The following is a 21,185-nucleotide window of genomic DNA, read 5'->3' as shown; positions in this document are numbered from 1 at the left end:
TGGCTCCTCTCTGCAGCGAGAGGAGGCTGCAAATGTTTAGCCACAGCGTAATTTGAAACTAGATTTATCCCACCGCCCTGTTTTTAGATGCTGTTTATGGCTTGTTGGCTGAAAATGTCCGCAAATCCATAACATCTCTGGAGTCTCTGGCTAACAGATGGCCCTTATTAATGATAGATAGACATCTACTTCACTATAGCTTAAGATATTTCAGTGATTCTGTACTACTTGAAGTGCTTTTAGTACCATGAGATGGAAGAATATGCACTTTCTAGTCTAAAACTGTTTACAATCATAATGAGCTGAATATAGAAGTGCTGATATGAAGGATGTTATATATTTATGAAATTGTAAATGCATGTATAAGTGGATTTGCTGGCTATCTAAACACGTAATATACTACCAGAAGCGCAGTAAAAAAGGCTTCCAAGACCACAGTTATTCAATACAAAGAATAATCAGTAAAGTCAATTACATTAAAATGCACTCTTTGTACCATGTATTTGTGTACAAGGACAGATTTTACGGTCTTAGTTTTATGCTTAGTTTATGAAAGTTAGCATAGCTACATGATGCTAATGATGAACTGCATGGAATTCAATTGTGAATTGAGTGTCTGCAGCACTTTGCATGCAGAGCACCATTTTACATGAAACGCAGAGCTGCTGCCCAATGAAGAGAGCGTTCCAAATCGTTCACCTACTATGTTCCAGTTCAGTTAGGATGCTGCCTATTAAGAATCTAGCTGTATACGTTGACTGTTTATTGTGCATTGAGTATAAATGTCAACTTTGCAAATTGTTTGTTACTCATTCATTCATTCATTCATTTTCTTTTCGCCTAGTCTTTTTTTTCATCTGGGGTCGCCACAGCAGAATGAACAACCTTGTTTAATTACTGTGATTTAGTTTTTAGTTTACTGGTCTCTTAAGGAATCTCTTTAGATTTGTTTGCAGAATGAATACTAAATCGTACAATCTTTTATGCTAATATTTTAATTTAAGTGCAACAAAATAGCTGTGATTTTATTTCAAGTGAATTTGACTGCTGTTGATATTGCCAGTCCAAATGCAGACTTGTTTTGTTAAATTCTAGACATGTGTCCGCTAATGCTTGTCTGGTTCTACATTTGAATACAGTTGAGGATTTGAATGAGCCATGTTGTTTGTTTGCCAACTGAAGTTTTCAGAGAAATTTGAGGTTTGTAAGCTTAGTTTGCAGTTTTTGTATGTGATTGTCTGTAAAAAAATCTGATAGTAACACTGTAAACGATTTCTGTTGTTTTCACGGTATTATACTGCATTTCTCAACAGTTGTTTACTGTATAAGCTGTGCACAGTGTGTTACTGTATATATTGCTTTTTTTACAGCATGATAATGTATTCTCAACATTTCCATACTGTGAACATGATTAACAGTATGCTACTGCAGATTTTACAATGAATTTTGGGAAAAAATCAGTTACTGTGCATCTAAATACAGTACTGCAAATGACCATGAAAAACTCTACACACACTTTATATTATTATGTTTATTTTATTTTTTGACAAAGTATTTTGTGAAGAAAAATAAACTAACCAGTTTCTTCAGACTGTTCAGTGCATAAAACTGTCCCCTGGTTTTCCATTTTTGGGTGTACTGCACCTTAATTTTATAAGGTTAACATGAAAATATTAAATCATTTTAATCAACATAACTTTGTGCTTAACCAAAACGTAAACTGGAACAAAAGTAATTCATTCATGAAACCAAAGTCAGCTTAAATGTCAAAATGACCAGCCTGCTTTAGACGGATTCATGAGGTTAGGGCACCAGTCATCACCATGGAGGTCACAGATCTCCGCATTTTCAAAACAATATTTTAAAATACGCACCATCTCTATAAATAAACCACAGACTTGAGTTTAAAACAACTACATTCCCGCATGAAAAACGGTTAAAACTAAATTTCATAACACATTCATTATAGAGCCATCTAAGACCGGGGCAAGTCTCACATGTCTAGCCGATTATAACCTCGTTTCGCCGGACACATGAGTGATGATGGACACCCTGGAGGTCAGAATCTCCGCTATCGGCAAAGCACGCTTAAAATTTACAAATGATATCTATAAATAAACCACAGATTTGAGTTTGTAAGAACTAAATTCTCGCATGAAACACTGTTAAAATTTCATTTCGTGACATATTAAACGCAATATTTATAATATTAGCTGGGCTTTCTCATCCGCCATTACCATTTGCTTGTTGATGTGAAATGAATTCTGGGAGAAAAACAAGAAAAATATTAATTCTCAAAACACTTCAAACGAACTTTATTTCTTATTGTCAAGGTCAGATATATGTAATAATCTCGCTGGTAAAGTGAATAAAAAACAATGTTACTATATTGTAATCAATATCACGTTTGCACTGGTTCGGTTCAGCACTCGAGCGACTCGTATTGAACCGAATTAAACCGTTTGCTCGGGAACTATTTGATCACACTTGTTCACAAGCACATTCAGCAATATGCAATTAGTGTATAATTAGTGTATAAATGCGTGTGGCCAAGCAGTATAACGAAATAGTAATGAATCATATACAAAAAAGAATCAATTTTAGGCGGATTCGATTCTTTTCTGTTCACTAAGGAGCCGATTCATAGAACCGAACGGACACAACTCGACATGCAGTGCAACGGCTCTCCTAATTTGAAATTCACCTGTCGTCTTTCATCCAGCGAATTCATCCTCGGTAAGTGTTTTAAAGTCAAATTCTGTCCGTTAAAGGATTGTTTTGTATGTATTTCTGTGTGTTGTGTGTGTAATTTAAAAGAATTAACCAAGTGACATTAGTTGTATGTTCTTATGTCACGCTATCTGTTAACAAATGGTATTTTAAACAAGAAATAACAGACGCCAGGCGGTCATTGTAGTGTTTGCGAGGTATTAGATACAGTGAGTTTATCTTGAGTAAGTTTTTGACCATACGTTAAGATACCTGAAAAAACATAACTTTAACTTATTGTAACTTAACTGCATTAATTAATTCTCTATTTCAGCACAACACTGAAATGAAGGCGAAGTCACCATGAAAAGTTAAACGTTTACGTTACCGTTAAGGTAAGCTCTGGTCTTCACATAATCATTTTGACTAAGCTATCATTATGGTAACATTTTTCAACTGTAAGTTAGTTATTTAAGTTAAACTAAACTCATAATGAAATGAGTCTTAACTGTTTTATTAAATGGAGCTGAAAATTAAATGCAGTTGAATTATTTTAAGCTAAGGTTAATATTAACAAAATACATATTTATTGTCTATTTCTCAATAATGTTAATGAGCTTGATTTATAGTGTGTCATTAATTGTACATTTAAATTTTGCTGTTCAGGTGTACCTGAGGTGAGTGTACGTTCTGAGTACACAGATATAAGCCAAAGTCATTATCACTATATATATATATATATATATATATATATATATATATATATATATATATATATATATATATATATATATATATATATATATATCCTATTCTAAGAGAAATTGATGGGGTCAGTGAATGATTTGTGTACAAATGTATTTTAACCCCATACAGATTGGTATCGTTGTACCATGGATTTAGATTAATTAATGTTAAGTCTTATTTTACTCTTATTGTATTTATCTGTTTTTCAGCTACAGTAATTGATGTTAAAAAAACTGATGCTACCAATCACTCCTCACTTGATTATTCAAGGTAATGTTGATGTCTTCCTCATTTTGATTAGATTTTGAAATGTCAAGTTGTTCACAGATTTGTTGTGAGGAGTTTCATGTAAAACCTCTTTTTCTTCTTCCAGCAGTTCCTAAGATAAAAAAAAATCTGGTGTTAAAACACCAGTCTTTGTTTATTAGCAATTTTACTGGGCGTATGGAACTGGAAACTGTAAGTTTAGTTCAATATGTTATTTTATGCTATTCATTTTTGTTTTAACATGGATTGCATGTTGAAGCTATCGTTTTATATTGGGAAAATGTAAAAGAGAATCACTGAATACAATGGCATAATGATTCTGCTTGTTCACAGAAGGTACTTGGTTTAGTTTTCCTCAAGCGACACATCAGTTTTTATGACTGTTGCTTGACACTTGAATTGAAGGGACAGTTCACCCAAAAATGAAAATAATAGCATCTTTGGCATCCTCCACTTGTTTCAAAATAGTTATATATTTATTTTGTTCCGTTGTACACAAACTCGTATTTTTTAAAGAAATTTGGTTCAAATATGGATTTCAATAGTTACTGGTTACTAACATTCTTCAAAATATCTGCTTTAGTGTTTAACAGAAATTCAAACTAGTTTAAAACACGTGGAGTAAATAGTGGCAAAATAGTAAACTATTCCTTTAAATATTTTATTCTGAGACTTTTATTTATATGTGTCTTGTCTTTTGTCATATTGTCCTTCTAGCCCAAATTGTGATGGACCTGGAATGTGACACCAGTTACTCTTAAGACAAGAACCGAATAAAGCACAGATGAGGAGAGATTTGCAGCCAAACTGACTGGAGGGAAGGAACCTTTAGGTAAAAACACCTGCTTTATTTAGATCTGAAGTATTTTATTTGACATAGAGATTTATTGTTTTAATTCTAATTTAAAGCAAACAAGGTTGAGCACCCCTGGTCTAAAAGCTCAAAAATGCTGTTTCCGTGATAAGGTTAAATGTAGTTGAGAAATAGTTTCATTAGGATCAATGCTTAAAGTAAACATTTTCTTCTCTCTGTAGACCAAACATGTTTACTATCCCTCACATTTTAATAAATTGTTTCTGTTTTTGTTTCTTACAGTGTGGGTGAACATACTACCTGGATGTCTAACAAAGGCTGCACAAGAGCTCATTTGATAGCACATATTCTGTCCTGTCTACATCTCTGATGACCTGGAAGTGCTTCGACATCAGTGAGTAATACATCTTTATATTGTCATGCATACAGGATTTCTGTAAGCTTAGATTTAATGTTAGTTTGTAATCAGCAGTGACTGTTTTAAAAAATTAAGTATTTAAATTATTCTCAACATTTTACTGATGCTGTGCACAGTAACGTTATGATGATTTAGTTTGAGGAAATGTCACTGGAGATGTGTTCGTATAAAAAATAAATCAATAAATAAATTGTATGAAATGACTCGATAAAATGTTTATTTGTCTCGCTTACATGCTATCACTGCTGCATATTGAAATACCGTAATACGAATTGACAGCAGAATATTACCACAAATATTTCATGAAGTAGGCTAGACTGCTCTTTAGTTCTCTACTCAACTTTAACACATTTCCTCGTGTCGCTGAGCCTCTCTGCAGATTTTGCCAAAAATGAACGCTTAGTGATTACTTTGTTTTATGCAAACCAAATATCAGTAACTTATCATTAGCATTATTTAAAAAAAAATCACCCACAGCTTTCATGTTCTCTAACGCAATCTTGTCTGTAAGTTAGAAGTGGATTTATACGTGTTAAAAGCCTAAAAGTATTTAATTAACATTAGTCACGTTAAATTACATTATTTTATTTATTTTATTTTAAATATGTAGCCTCTTAAAGTGAGAATGAACTGTGTTCACCCCTCTTAAATCCGTGGAAGCACTAGTTGTGTGATCATAGAATCAGATATTCGAGCTATACAGAGTCGGACATTAAGTTAAGATGAGACTTTATTTTTTACACACCTGTGTGGACACCTGACTAGCGATCTTCAAGAACAATGCCCGCTGATCTTTTCCCCATTAACGTTAGTGTAATTGTGAATTGACAACAAACTGTATTTCACCAACAAATACAATTAAAAAACTGTTTTATATATATATATATATATATATATATTTATATATATATATATATATATATATATATATATATATATATATATATATATATATATATATAAACTGCAGTGCAGTGTTTCGTTTCTGAATGAATTAAATGGTTTGAGGGATGATTAGTTTTTACTTCAGTGATTGATTTTGCTTGTCATTTTTGCAGGATCATCATCATGCTGCTGCCCTTTTTCACTGTCCCTTTCCACATCATTTGGCCTTCATCATTTCCTGTCTTGTAGCAGTATTTTCACCTGTTTTTAAAATTGTAATAATTTTTGATGCATTAATTGTTGACTGGTTTTAATGATCAATTGTTTATTAGTGTTCTGTTGCTCTGTTATATTGAATTACTGCAACTGTTTTAGCATGGTTTACACAATAAACCTTTATTGTGAAGTTAAAGTTTCAGTTTCTTTATTTTTCTTGTACGTCTTGAACAGTTAAAATAACACTTGTGCAATTTTTGAAAAATTTTTACCCATTATAAAGTAGCACTATTAAATATAATAAAATAACATTTAATAACTGTAAAATACTATACAGTAATAATGAAAGTAACGTTAAAATACCGTAGTTCTTCATGGTAAAAATGTACAATAAAATACTGTTTTCAGTTTTGCAGTATGTGCACCACTACTGTAATTAGTGTTACAGTAAAAATCAACAACAGTAAAATGATGTATTACATTTTACAGTAAATGTAATACTAATGTAATTAGTATTACAGTAATGTTACTGTTTTATGAAATACAGCAGCTACTGGATAATTGTTGCCAGTAACTTACTGTTAATTTAACAAGAAATCGTTTACAGTGAAGGTTTGACAGTTACTGGAACTGTGTGCTTAAACTTTCTGTTTTTTCTGCTCCGAAAGATGCAGCAATAGTGTGAGAAGGTGAATCAGTTCACTTTCTGGTTTATATTCCTTTTATATCTCTGTCTCTATCCAAGACTTAGGAAGATTCCTTTTGAAAAGATTTAATATTCTTTTAGCAAAGAAGCAATGCAGGATAAATGCAAACAGATTCTTTGTAGTGGCTTCAAGGGCAGCCTTTTGAGGACATATACAGATGATAAGGCATTCTCTTTAAGCATTGGTCTAAACAATTTGGTTGATACAATCCTATTGATTAGACTCCATTACTTGTCACTCGGCACAATATTCTTACAACTGGCACATTCCAATAATTTCAAAACTGCAACTTTTAGCTACTTCTTTAAAATTAAATTTAAATTTCTTTAACTGTATAAATGTATGAATATAATATTACTTGATGTGGAAAGTAATCTGTTGTAACTAAGGTAATAGGATTGGGGTGTTTGATGTATTGTGGTGGTCTGTTTTCTTACAAATATTTTATTTAAGGCCATTCAAATTAGGAACGATAACCTTTTTTATTTAATGTATTATTATTGAGACTTTAATGTTACTATTTTGGTAATCTTTCTTGGTATGAACAGGCATTTAATCATGTTGCTCTTCACCTTCAGTGTTATAAATGCTATGTGGAAGTGATACTTACAACCACCAAGGTCTACATTGATCTGGTATTTAAATGGGCTATTAAAGCATATCAGCAAATCAGTTATATTGCCTCACAAAAACACTTCATTTTCCAAATTCGATTAACTATGGAAGATCAACTTGTTGCATGTGGTGTGGCTTTGCTCTACTTATCCAATATGTGTCCATATACAGTTGAAGTCAGAATTATTAGCTCCTCTGAATTATTAGCCCCCTTGTTTATTTTTCCCCCAATTTCTGTTTAACGGAGAGAAGATTTCTTTAGCACATTTCTAAACATAATAGTTTTAATAACTCATTTCTAATAACTGTTTTATTTTATATTTGCCATGATGACAGTAAATAATATTTGACTAGATATTTTTCAAGAAACTTCTTTACAGCTTAAAGTGACATTTAGAGGCTTAATTAGGTAAACTAGGCAGGTTAGGGTAATTAGGCAAGTTATTGTATAACGATGGTTTGTTATGTAGACTATCGAAAAACTATATAGCTTAAAGGGGCTAATAATTTTGACCTTAAAATGGTGTTTAAAAAATTACTCCTTTAATTCTAGCCGAAATAAAACAAATAAGACTCTCTCCTGAAGAAAAAAATAATAATAGAGATACTGTAAAAAAATTCCTTGCTCTGTTAAACATCATTTGTTAAATATTTAAAAAAAAGAAAAACAAATTCTGACTAATAATTATGAATTTAACTGTATCTGAAGTATTCTGAAGCAGCAGTACTGTTTTGTACTGTAATTCTAGTTACCATGATATTCTTGCTTTAAAAAAAAAAAAAACTACGCTGTCTAACCCAGTATGGCCCTATACAAATACTTTAAGCAAAGAATTTTCAATTAAAAAAATTTTCAATTAAATTTTGAATCAAAACAAATTTAATTTGAGATAGTAGTTTAAAATAACCTACCAAAGCAAACTAATGTAGAAAAATCGCTCCAGCTGGTAAGCACTGGTTAACTTTTTAAATTCAATTCTTCTTTATTTCTATAAGAGCTTTTACGATGTAGATTGAGTCAAAGCAGCCTAACATAGATGTTCTAGTAAATTAAATGTTAGGCACTAAAAACTCCTAAATTTACTGAAATATTGTGTTGTAGGTCTTAAATCTTTTTTGAACAGGTCTTAATTTTGCTTTTTTCATGTATTGCTACCAAATCTGGTCAAAACCTTAAAATCATCAACAATCATCTCAATAAAACTTTAACATTATTTATTAAAAATATTATTTTTAACTCTATCATAATGTTTTAATTATTTTCCTTAAGATAACATTTGTTTTAAAGTTCTTCATGAATTTAATGCTGAGCACATCAACCTGGACAGATTATTGTGTATAGATTTAGTTTATTATAGTTTCTAAAACATTTGTTCATTTTTTTTTAAAGAATATTTATGTTAAAAAAAAAAATATGGATACGAGTAGAGGTTGCTTGTTTTTACACAGTGTTTAAAATATTTTGCTGAGAAATTAAAATATTTTTTTATTATTAATGTATTATTGCATTATTAAATTTATTAAATTATAATTTTATACATTTATTATATTAAAATTATACAAATTTTCTCCTAAAATCTAAAATCCATTTGAAAGATTCCTTAGCCTTTAGCCCTTTTATGTGTCTAAAATTTCATTCATAATGGTCTTAAATGTTGTAAGTCTTAGGGTTTCTGCAGAGTTAAATTTGAGTCTCAAACTGAGCAAGCCAGTTGATGAAAGTTGCCAATTGATGAAAGTGAAAGAAAAAAATGGCATCAGCTGGGTACCACTATGTCTCCTCTGGTCAAACGTCTTGTGCAGAGTTGCAATCCAGGCTCTGGAGGCTTAATTACATTTGGCTTGTGATGTAATGGGTAAAGGCGTGGCTCTGGGTTTAGGTGGAAACCTCTATTGCCTCTGTTTAGTCCATCGAGATATCAAAGAAAAACATTAAAAACTGGAGCACTGGCTTCTTGAGAAAACTGAAGCAGTTATTCTAATTAAAGGGGAAATACTTTTTTATTTTTATTTTGTTATTAATGCTGTAAAGCTGCATTAATTAAAACAAAATGTTGAATGCATGATACATGACTGGAGTGTCAAATATCAGAGCACATCCACAGTGTCAAGACCAAATGCTTTCATAACTGCTGTTTTCTCACTACTGTAATTTGCTTTGTTTATTCTGTTATTGAGCACAACAGTGCTCAGCAGTTTGGACAGTCTCGGCAGGTTTTGCTAACAGTATACCTTACTGCTGGGGTATTTCGACAACTTTGCCCTTAAACATGAGGAACATCGCTTTAAGTACCTCAGGGACCTGATGGCGTGTTTTAGCTGTTGCTGATGTAAGCATGGGAAGAGCATTCAGCTGCTTATCACTTCCTTATAAGTATCTCAGTGATCCCACTAATTCCACTCCTGCTCTTAGACTGCGCTGCGCTGATTGGATCAGTCTGAACATACTTGGATTAGTCTTTGGCAGCTATTTAAGTTTCATTTTGTGCTTCTTCCAGAATAATCCCAGATAATAAATGATCCATTGTTCTCAGTGACTCACTGCATTTTGAAAGTGTTGTTAGACACTGCCCAGACATGATCTTTTACTTTGGTAAACTCCTCCTGATTTTTTTTCCGAGTCATAGTAAAAGTTACATATCATTATCTGTGTGAAGTGTTGTAATTTGGTTTATGGCCTAATAAGCTCATCGGCAAGCGTTTACACTCAGAGTCAGTGCTGATGATCCTAAATTAGATCCAAAGCTTACCTGCGGTAAGGAAAGGATTCTTTCAACCGATTGTGTAACCAGGTATACGCTTAGTTTGTGGAGAGGACAAGGAAAAGGCCTGGCAGGGTTTCCCCAGTTGGATATCCGTTCACAGGGTTTAATCTCTTCTGGGCCCTTTCTGGAGTGCTATGGTCATTAATACATGCAGCCACACAAACACAGGAAATCTATCTCTATAGGTGCTTCAAGGGTACTGAGGTAATTCCAGGACACTCTAGCACCCAAGTCTCAGGTAACAACAGGCTCAAGCAACCACAGACATGATTTGTGAGCAATAGAGGAAAATTGCACTTTTGTGTATCTGCTTACGCTGTGACTTTAGAATTTTTCCAGTGACAAAATTTGCTGCAGAAATAAAAAGTAAGGGATCAACAAAATGTCCAGGTGCTTGCTGTGGTCATGACTCTTTAGGACCAAATCAGCCATAATTGTTTTTTTTTCCCTCCCTTAACGCTTATCCCTTTATCACATACTTAAGTTTGGTTTAGTTGTCGCTAATTAATCGGCTCTTTAAGTACATGCATGCAGGTAAATCATTTAAGGTCTTTTACTTTGCATTTGTTTGTTATGGGCTGAATTTGGTGTTTTGGCAACCGTAGATTCTTTTTTTTTTGCTAATGAGTTAATGATTGATGCTTGTTTGATCTACAGACTTAACTGTAAATGAGAAATATTGCCAAAATGTGACGGTTTTTGTCATTACCAACTTAATCTTTGCTAGTAAAATTATGCACCGCAATTACAATTTCACACATGTAATGTGGCATGATCACAAAAGCAAATCAAAATGAAACAAATTCTTAATATATTGAATTTGTAAATTTTGTCTCACAGACTCTCACAGAAATATATATTTCAGATTTTACTATAAAGAATATTGCCCAACACTATAGTCTTGGGCTGAATTACACTTGTACGTTGAGTGATCAGCATGACCCACGTCGACTGCCTTGCGCGTAGTCGTGCATTTATATTTCTGCGTGCTGTTTGTGTCTGCAATAACACTTCTGAAACGCTAGCTGGCAGTAGGTTTTTATGTTCCTCTTTGTCGTGTTTCTTCACAGGTGTTTTTTTTTTTTTAAACGCTACCTTCAGAGACGGGAAGCGGCAGACGTGCAACAACTTTAGAGCCCATTTACACTAATACGTCTTTGTTTTAAAATGGCGTTTTACAATGAAAATGATCTGCATTCACACTGGCAATTCACCGAGCGTTCTTTAAAATACTCTCCATCCACACTACACTGCTGAAAATGCACATCACATGACCACACAAACACATTCTGGCATGCACTGCAGCGAGGAGAGCTTCATCAAGGATCTACCACTGGATCTCATCTCACTATATTTGTCAAACATCTAAATTTAATTCATCTAGTTGTTTATATCCCCGACTTTGGTCTTTTGAATCTATTACTTGTTCTCAGGTAATGTGTTTTTGCTGAGTGCAAAGATAAGTTAATATATTAATTTATGTAACTGCATACACTGATTCTGCACATTTGACTGATTGCTTGCCTTTATTTCTTATATTATATAAACGTATTGTACGTTATACTTTTATAATGGCCATTATTGATTTATTAAAACTGATATTCAGCAAAAGAGAGGGTATGTTTCATATTTTCAATTAAAATAAAAGGAGGCAGTAATGTTATAGGCTCCATTTTGTTATAAATATGCATACAGTGAAGATGACAGTCATATAAATATGCAGCTACTTACTACTGAACTTACAAGGAGAATATGCAACACTAAACTTTGTTAGGCTACTTAATATTGAGGAAAAATCTCTAATGCAGCCCCGCCTCCGTTTTCAGATGTCTCCGTTTTCCCCCATTCACACTGGCACGGACGACCAGCGTTTTTAGACTAAAACAGCCTCTTCAGCATTTTCAAAAAGCTCTGTTTTCGGCGTTCGAAGACTCCGGCGTAGTGTGGATGGATGGTGTAACCGTAGCAAAATGTATGCATTTTTAAACTAAAACGTATTTGTGGAAACGGGGCCTTAGTGTCCATCTAGAACTACTTTAGGGGACTTGCGAACCTGCGCCAGAGCCTTTAGTCATCCGGTGTAGTAGTATTTGACGCTTTGAACAATCTCCAAAATAAGAGGAATATTTTTATGGTTGTGTATTTAGAAGGAACTGTAATTCACAGTTTATCGGGTGTCTAGTATTTGTTATTATTAATCATTAATATTTCAAAATATAATTTGAAATTTAAATATGTAGACATGCTGATACTAAGCAATATTAACATATATCGAACACAAATCTTTGAACTGTGCTTTTTCTGTTCTATTTAATGCTTTCTTTCCTGGTATGATTCTTTTGATTGAAATCATATATCACTTATTTACAATGTTTATGCCAAACTTGTGCATATTATATAGCAGTAGCCTAAAATAGATTTTAAATGGCTGCAATCTGCTGCTGTTTTAATACGAGTCACTTCAAGACCTACTGAATAAGTAATATTCTATGCACTATTAAACTAGTTAGCTGCATCACCCACACAGAGTCTGTTTTACTGATTGCGTTTAACTCCTTTCATTAAATTCTTCATTTTAGTTTAAGCTGTTCTCTTGTTGTGATTCCACCCAGATAAGATAAGGGTCAAAGCAATTGAGCTGAGTAGACTCTTATTCTGTGATCTCTGGGCTCTGCTTTCCGTTTAGGTGTGAAGTCTCCTTGCACTCCATGGGGCTCACTGAGTGTTGAATATCCCTTTACGCTACAACAGGATTAATGTTCTCCTAACTCTCTTTACTTGTTTTGACCATTAAAGGCATCTATCTTGTAGTAGTAAATACTGCCATGCTGATTGTATCACACCTTCCTGCATTCTTCTGTTAGCCCTGACTTTAGGTTTCCAAACTTGTTTGAATGCAGTTTTGATTTTGTGCGTCTACTCTGGCATAGCATGTTTGTATGGAAATATGGTACTGTACTAACTATTTACTACTTTAACAAAGTGATTTTGTTTGTATTCATAATTTTCTAGCTTTTGTAGTCAATTAAATCTAAAATAATTGTGTATAGTTTTTCTTTCTTTCTAAATTTCATAAAATTTTCCTAGATTAAATCTACTCTAGGTTTGGTTGACCTAAAATCTAACCAATTTAGTCATAATATATAAATTATGCATACCTCTAAAATTTGTAAGCTGATAATATATGCCTGTAGAAAATTTTTATGAGCTTGAATGATATTGTTGGAATGAAACATGCAAAGATTTAACTTTATGCACAGTGTAGCTTTAAACCTAAACAAAACAAACTTGCATTCGCCAAATTGAAAGTGAATGTAATAGCGTGTTGTTACAAGTTTACAATATATGGATGTTTTTAGTTTAGAAGTATATTGTGTGCTGTCCAACTTTATTAATACCTTTAGCATATTGCTAATAACTTCATCTTGTTTTCATTAAAGGGCACCTACTTTTCAAACTGTTTGGACAGACGTGTGTAAGTATATATTGGGGTGATATAAACACACCCAGTGCTTTTTATACAATTTAACAACATAAAAACGGTGAACCAATTGGAGCGTTTTTTTTTTAAAGCGACCGCAACGTGATGTAGGAGTGCGGTCCCCCCACCCACTAACATTGATTGACAGGCATGCGTCACCTAATCACCTGGGTTTCTGTCGGGGTGCACGCGACGCTTCAAGTTGGCGGCTGTGTGCCGCGCGAACAGCTGCCGACTTGGGGGGCGCCGTTGTGTGTGCCCTGATGGAAACCTGTGTTTACAGTTCTGAAATGCGTGGCCTGACGATTTGGGACATTTCATGTTTCTGCCGCGCCACAAAGAGTATCTGGTGTGCCGTGTGGCAGCTTCGAGCGGGGCATCCGGTGCCTCAGTCAAAGTTAATTCAGTGTGCATGGTTATTAGTCTCGGTGTACAAGCTCGGCACTTGAAACTAGCACACAGTTGGCTGTAAAACTATACAAAGACACAAATGATTTTGGACTCTATGATTTTGTACTCTCTGCTTGGTCTGTGTCAGAGTCGTACATGTACGGCTGAATGCTGATCCTCTTACTTCTGCTCCTTCTTTTAGTCTGCCTGTCTGTTGCGAACACAAAGCGGGTGAGCTCTTAGCTCCGCCTCCTTGTTACGTTGGGTGGTTGGCCGAAACTAATTTTCACGTGAAGCAACACACCCCTAAAACAGCGAGCTGCGTACACGCCCCCAACATGACACTTTAAGACATTATAATAGAAAAATCTGAACTGTTTTAAACTGAACCTAAACTGGCACACTCAGAAGGAGCATAATGCTAATATAAAATCATAAAAAAGGGGTAAACTATGTGCCCTTTAAAGAAAGTGTCAGTACATTTTTATCAGTGTTTGTCATTCAAAATATATTTTATTTAGTTTTTGTCTAGGCTTTTGTCAGTGAAAAAAATTTTGTTGATGAAAACTGACCATAATTTTTTGTTTTAGGGGTCATAGTTTTAAGGATTTTAGTTTTGTTAATAAAATAATATTTGCTTTATTCCTTTTGTGCTGGTTTAGGTCCTTTGTTTGTTGAATCATTCATTCAGATGATTCGCTCAAAAATTGGGGTGTTGCAGACGATAGTGAGTGGTTAGGGGTGTCATGGACGAAAGTGGAAGTAAACGGCGGGACAGGAGGAGGGCAGTTGAGGAGAGGGATCAGTAAAATGAGGTGCTGGATCAGATTTCAGAGGTTCTGGATCCGGCGTGTTTCGGCATAAACTAAGCCCTGGGTGTGCCAGAGCGTGGTTCAGTTGGGCTTTGGTGTGGTACGCTTGTAGTGTGAGTGCAAAGCATGCCTGAGCCCAAAACTGAAGACGCGATGTCACTTTTAAGGAACAGTTTCATGTGGATGAAATTAATCATTCTTACTTTTAAATGAACACAAACTGTCATAGTTTACTAAAGACGTAAAACCTTTTTGCTGCACATCAGCTGCAACTTCAGCAAACCTTATACGTGCAGCATAATGACGTTTGTGATCATTAATGAGCATTAGAAGTTGTGAATCTATTCTGCAAAATATTTGACTGCGTGTCATTGCATCCCAAACAACTAAAACGATACAACTAAATCATTCTCCACTTTAAAGCACTTTTCTTCCTGTTAAAATGAACAGTCGCAGCATTGACGATGTAAACAGTCTCCGGTTTAGAAAGCAAAATGCAGTGTGAGAGCAAGTTGTTAGGGTAGAGGGAAGGGAAGACAATCGCACTTCGGCACGGTTCAAGGCAACTGTACCTAGTGCGAGTACAACCTTAGAAACAAACTTTCATTCAGGAATAAAAACTTCATTGTCGATCTGAGGTGCACAAATGTTCTGCTTTGTTTGGAACTGTATTATTGATAGCTATACTGAATAAAAGAATAAAAGTGTTGTGTCTAAAATGTTTAAACTATTAAACTAGTTACAGCTGCATTGCCCCAGAGTCTGTACTGATTGTATTGAACTTTTATTTTGTATAACTTGTTTTGTTAATTTTTGAAAGTTTAGTTCAACTTGTTTAGTATTCGCTAGTTATTTTAACAAAGTTGGTACTATTTAAAAAGAATAAATCAAATATAAAAACATACAGGGGTATTTTTTTACTTTTATTTTTTAAATTCTAGGTCCATTCTAACTCCATTGTCTTTATAATACAGGGTGTATTTGCGTAATCAAGATGTTTTTTATATAAATTTTTGTTTTTTTTTACAGTGAGTGTTTTTTAGTAAGAACAATTATGATTTTATCAGAGAGACATGAATCTCTCACAACCCTGCAGAAGGTGTATTTAGAAACAAACTGAAAATGCACTATTGTCTAGTTTATGATGTGCAACCAGAACCTTGAAAATGTGTAAATGTATACAAATCATCTGTCATAGTTTTAGACCAATTACCTTTTTACCAACTTGTGAGTATTCAAAAGCTCTAGTTTTTGTAAAATTGAATAAATGTGATATCAAAGTGTTTAGGTGGTTTAGATTATTTATTTATTTATTTATTTATTATTATTTTTGTAGCACCAAATCCCACACACTTGTAGAGAAAGCAGGCTTGATGATGGTGTCATGATAGCATGGGTGTGAGGAAGGCCAGGACCTCTGATTGGCATCCATGGATAAATCGCTAGAGGACAATGCTATCCTTCTAACAGCCTAAAACAGATAAAGATCGATAAACATGAGAGAATGCGGAAGTAATGATACGAGGGAGGGAAATGAAGAGAAGCTCTGATTGTGCAGCTCTCTTCCACTCAGATTTGGGTGAGTAACTCTCATTCAGAAAAAAGAGACAGTGGCCCTGAAATGTCCTGCGGCCAGCGCTCGCTTTGTTTAAACATCTCTGAGACAAAGGAGTCCATTATAGAGAAGGGGGGCTTACACTCACACATGCACACATCTATCGCTCCCTTTCTGTCTTTCTCATAGTTTAGACAATGAGGCTCTCAAACAGTCACCTCATAAGAGTGCACTACTGTAGACCACTGTCCCGCTTTACAACGTCAGAGTGGTTCATGACTGTTTTGACCTCTTTTATTCATACGGAACTTTTGTGGGCTTTTCCCATGGCTTACGAGTTCCAGTTTAAGCCCTCAGACGGTCGAAAACTAAATTGCTTCCTCCTTTTACTGTAGGCCACACTATTCTGTACAACTATGATTGTCTAAATGCATCCACATGCTTTCTTTTTCACCTTCCTTCTTTTTGATCTATATGTTGGATTATGTTTGTTGCAAGCAAAGGAAAGTTAACATAAATTTAAAATTGATGCAGTTTACTGTTGTTGTACATGTTTTATTGTGCTATAATTATTATAAAAACCATTCATTGTGTGCTGAAGCCTGTTAGAATGTGTAGCTATAGAATGCCATGTTTTTAATCAAGTTGTGAAAGCAAAAATATTTCTGTATAAGTTTTTATTATGACTTCATTTATTCATTCATTTTCATTTCGGCTTAGTCCCTTTATAAATCTAGGGTTGCCACAGCGGAATGAACCACTAACTTATCCAGCATATATTTTACGCAGCGGATGCCCTTTCAGCTACAACCAGTCACTGGGAAACACCTATACACACTCACTCATACACATGCACTATGGACAGTTTAGCCCACCCAATTCACCTATAGCACACATATTTGGACTTGTGGGGGAAACCGGAGCACCCAGAGGAAACCCACGCAAACTTTGGGAGAACATGCAAACTCCACATAGAAACGGCAACTGACCCAGCCGGGGCTCGAACCAGTGACCTTCTTGCTGTAAGGCGATTGTGTGACCCACTGCACCACTGTGCTGCCTATATTGCATAATATATTTGCAATATATTTTACAAAAGTTTCCGGAATACCAGTGTGAGTGCTTGCTTGCTATTGTAATTAATCATTTTAAACAGCAATTTAACACATGAGAACTTCATATTAAATTGCATTTCAGACACAATATTGTCTTTTTTTTCTTGTTTGAATTTTGCCGACAAAAATAATCATAGCTCCATAGAAAATTTAAGAAAATACATAATTATTCATTAAAATAGGCAACATATACTGAAATTTTGTTCATTTTTTGTTTTAATAATAATTGGCTTAAAACATCCAGGGTACCACCACTTGGCAATATACTGTACATTTTTGTTATTAACCAAAAATAAAGTAATAATAGTAATAATTTCTTTGTCTGTTACTCCTAGAGCTGTGCGATTAATCAAAATCACAATCACCATTTGAAATGTTGCGATTAGCTATTTGCAAGAGGCTGCGATTATAAAATATATATATATATAATTTAATTTTCCCCACCCAGAGTAAATGCATGACTGCCTTCTGTGTGTTATAGTCTTGGCCATTGAGTGAGCGCACTTTTGTTTTGCCCAATCAAAATTGTGCAACCGAACTATGCGGAACGCCCACAATAAAACAAATAGGAAAGCGTGAACGAGTGGTTGTGATGATGTATTTTGGTTATTTTGTGGAGCATCTGTGGTAATTTTGTTTTTAGACTATATAAGCTAAAGAAAGGCTCTTTGCTGAGTGTTCTGTATTTTTATAATTATATATTTTTTGTTTGTACAATAAGCTAATTTGAGTTGAACTTATTTACAGAAAAGAAATGTCATTTTATTTGTGCTTACTGTTTGCTCTGGAGAAAAATAAGTGTATTATTTAAATTAATGTTGGAGTAAGTTGATATCTTTTCAGTTCCTTTTTTAACACTCACTGCATTTTAGCAGTAAGAAGCTACAATAAAGATTATTGAGCTGAAGCTTACAAATTTAAATCGCAAATCAAATAGAAATAGCAATAAATGTCAAAAAACTGCAATTAGATATTTTCCCCACCGCAACGACCGCTAATTGTAAATCACAGTTTATTGTAAGTGGATGCTTTTCACCGAAACACAAAAACTTGCTTTGCCTGTGAAGCAACTTTTATTATTTATTTATTTGACCTTATTAATGGCTTCGATGTTGCATGATGACTAATCAATGAACTGTCTTTTTTCTTTTGTTGTGCGCATCATTCTTTAGCCAAGATGTTACAGGTGACTGACTTGGCTTGTCGTTTTGCTTGTTTATTTACAAACTGTGTGTTGTTTTTGTATTGGATGCTATAGGTGTATCTCTGATACACACACTTGCAACCAGACTCTAGTTTTGGTGTTTCTTTAAATAGCTACTGGCTTTAGTTCAGTGCTGATATGCGATCCATATAAAGTGCAACTGAACTGCTGAAAAGGCAAAACCAAGAAGTCAATAAATTGACCCCTAGAGATCAATATGCCATGGTTTTGGCCTATTCACGTGTTGCTTGTTGTTTAATATTATACACTTATCCAGTAAAAAGTTATGTTGGGTTTTTAAATGATGAAAATTCTAATGATTGCACACACACAAACTTATAAACGTATTTACCTTTATTGTCTGTCCCAGCTCCCAGTAGACAAAGAGAGACACTACATGGTACTACACAGTGGAAAAGGAGGCCTGTGCTGGTAGAGTTAAATAACCATTTGAATTTCTGTGGTCTGCATGTAATGCGGTGTTTGGATGATTTTTTTGCCTCTGCCATCTATAGCATAGTTTAGAAAAGCATGACTTTGGAAGCATTACAGTGTTCTTTTAATATAAAATACAAGTAATATGTGAGTGTACACTGATGAACCAAAATAATTTGACCTGTCATCAGAGGTTCAAAAACAACAAGGACTAATATTATTGTCTGGTTTAGGGCTGCATGATATTGGAAGAAACTTCAATACTTTATATTATATTATATTATATTATATTATATTATATTATATTATATTATATTATATTATATTATATTATATTATATTATATTATATTATATTATTCATTCATTCATTCATTTTCTTTTAGGCTTAATCCTTTTAATAATCTGGGGTTGCCACATCAGAATGAACCGCCATCTTATCCAGCTCATGTTTTATGCAGCGGATGCCCTTCTATCGGCAACCCATCACCAGGAAACATCCATACACAATCACTCATACACATATACTACGGTCAATTTTAGCATACCCAATTCACCTATATCACATGTCTTTGGGTCAGTTATGCCAACTGAACCAGCCAAGGCTTGACTCGGCAACTTTCTTGCTCTTAGGCAAATGGGCCACCCACTATGCCAATGTGTCGCCTAATATTATATTATATTTTATTTTATTTTATTTTATTTTATTTTATTTTATTTTATTTTATTTTATTTTATTTTATTTTATTTTATTTTATTTTATTTTATTTTATTTTATGAAACAATTCTGTCTGATTCTCGATTCTAATTGGCTATCCGATTATTGTATAACCCTGAGTTACTTTTTGGTTGGCCATCTGTTTTTTTTTTCTAATGAGTCTCCTGTTTTCGTTACTACAGACTAGTTCAGTAAGAGAAAGAAAGAAGAGGTGGTTGGATGGGTCTGAAATGTAGGTGACTCCTTGGAAAAACGGGAGTGTTGGCAGGTATAGTGATATGCCGAATACAACAGAGAAATACAAGAAAATGTCTCTAGACTGATGGCGTTTCATGCTGTTCAGCTCTTTCAATTTTAAAATGTCAGCAAAATCACCCGTTTTGTCATTACTTTATACATTACGCTAGAGAATCATTAAGATAACACTAGAGAGTCATTAAGATACTGGCTCTAGAGTGACATGAATGAATGGCGGGGGAAAGTAGTTCCTTATACAAAAGGGATTTTTAGACTCTGTGTTTGGTTTTCTTTTTTATATACACGATTATGGAGTCGAACTGTTGTATAAACACAATATCACACTCGTAGCAGTGTGATAGGGCTGTATATTGTCATTTGTGGGACACCAAGGCACTCTGCCTGTGGCCTCGTGCCAATGCACGCCTTCCACCAGTGCTGATATACAGCCATATCGCACTGCTACTCGTGTGATATTGCTCATATATTATATTATATTATATTATATTATGTTATATTATATTATATTATATTATATTATATTATATTATATTATATTATATTATATTATATTATATTATATTATATTATGGATGGTGCTGTATACTCTTACACTAATAAATTATAAATATAGAAATAATTTGTAATTTAATAATGATTGGGATGATATAGTGTAGTGCAATTCTTTATTATAATTAAATGATGAATAAATAATAAACAAAAATTTTTTTTGTTGTTAAACAGAAATTACAGTACAGCAAAGACATAAATGAAATAAATAATGCTTAATGGTTTTCTGGGCAGTATAACACAGAAGGTAAGTCATCAAATTTAAAATAACATTGTATTGTGTTGTATTGTATTGTATTGGGCGACACAGTGGTGCAGTAGGCAGTGTTCTCGCCTCACAGCAAGAATGTTGCTGGGTCGCTGGTTCGAACTTCATCTCAATTGGTGTTTCTGTGTGGAGATTGCATGTTCTCCCTGCGTTCGCGCACTCTGGTTTCCTAGGGGTGCTCCAGTTTCCCCCACAGTCCAAAGACATGTGAATTGGGTAGGCTAAATTGTCCATTGTGTGTGTGTGTGTGTGTGTGTT

At 34.0% G+C, this 21,185-nt stretch overlaps 1 protein-coding gene and 1 long non-coding RNA gene across 15 annotated transcripts in view; one reads left to right on the top strand and one right to left on the bottom strand.

Moving 5' to 3' along the window:
* mpp7a (MAGUK p55 scaffold protein 7a) overlaps positions 1-21,185 on the top strand; it is a 192,619-nt gene that overhangs the window by 16,570 nt on the left and 154,864 nt on the right. For 2 of the 14 annotated variants that reach the window (XR_015503267.1, XM_087274603.1), the window contains exons 1-2: positions 20,035-20,120; positions 20,834-20,906. The exons of the other annotated variants lie outside the window; for them this stretch is intronic. The gene's annotated coding sequence lies outside the window, so the exon portion shown is untranslated. Of the gene's footprint in view, positions 1-20,034; positions 20,121-20,833; positions 20,907-21,185 lie in introns of those variants that run through there. 14 annotated transcript variants of the gene reach the window in all.
* On the bottom strand, positions 1,260-3,421 carry LOC147841391 (uncharacterized). The gene is made up of 3 exons (XR_015504143.1): positions 1,959-3,421; positions 1,835-1,913; positions 1,260-1,615 (listed from the first exon to the last, which is right to left on the bottom strand). It is a non-coding gene; the product is annotated as an uncharacterized LOC147841391 (long non-coding RNA).

The sequence above is a fragment of the Danio rerio genome, chromosome 12, assembly GCF_052040795.2.
Source record: "Danio rerio strain M-AB ecotype USA chromosome 12, GRCz13ab, whole genome shotgun sequence".
Classification (NCBI taxonomy): Eukaryota; Metazoa; Chordata; class Actinopteri; order Cypriniformes; family Danionidae; genus Danio; species Danio rerio.
This window is presented reverse-complemented; position numbering and strand designations above follow the sequence as displayed.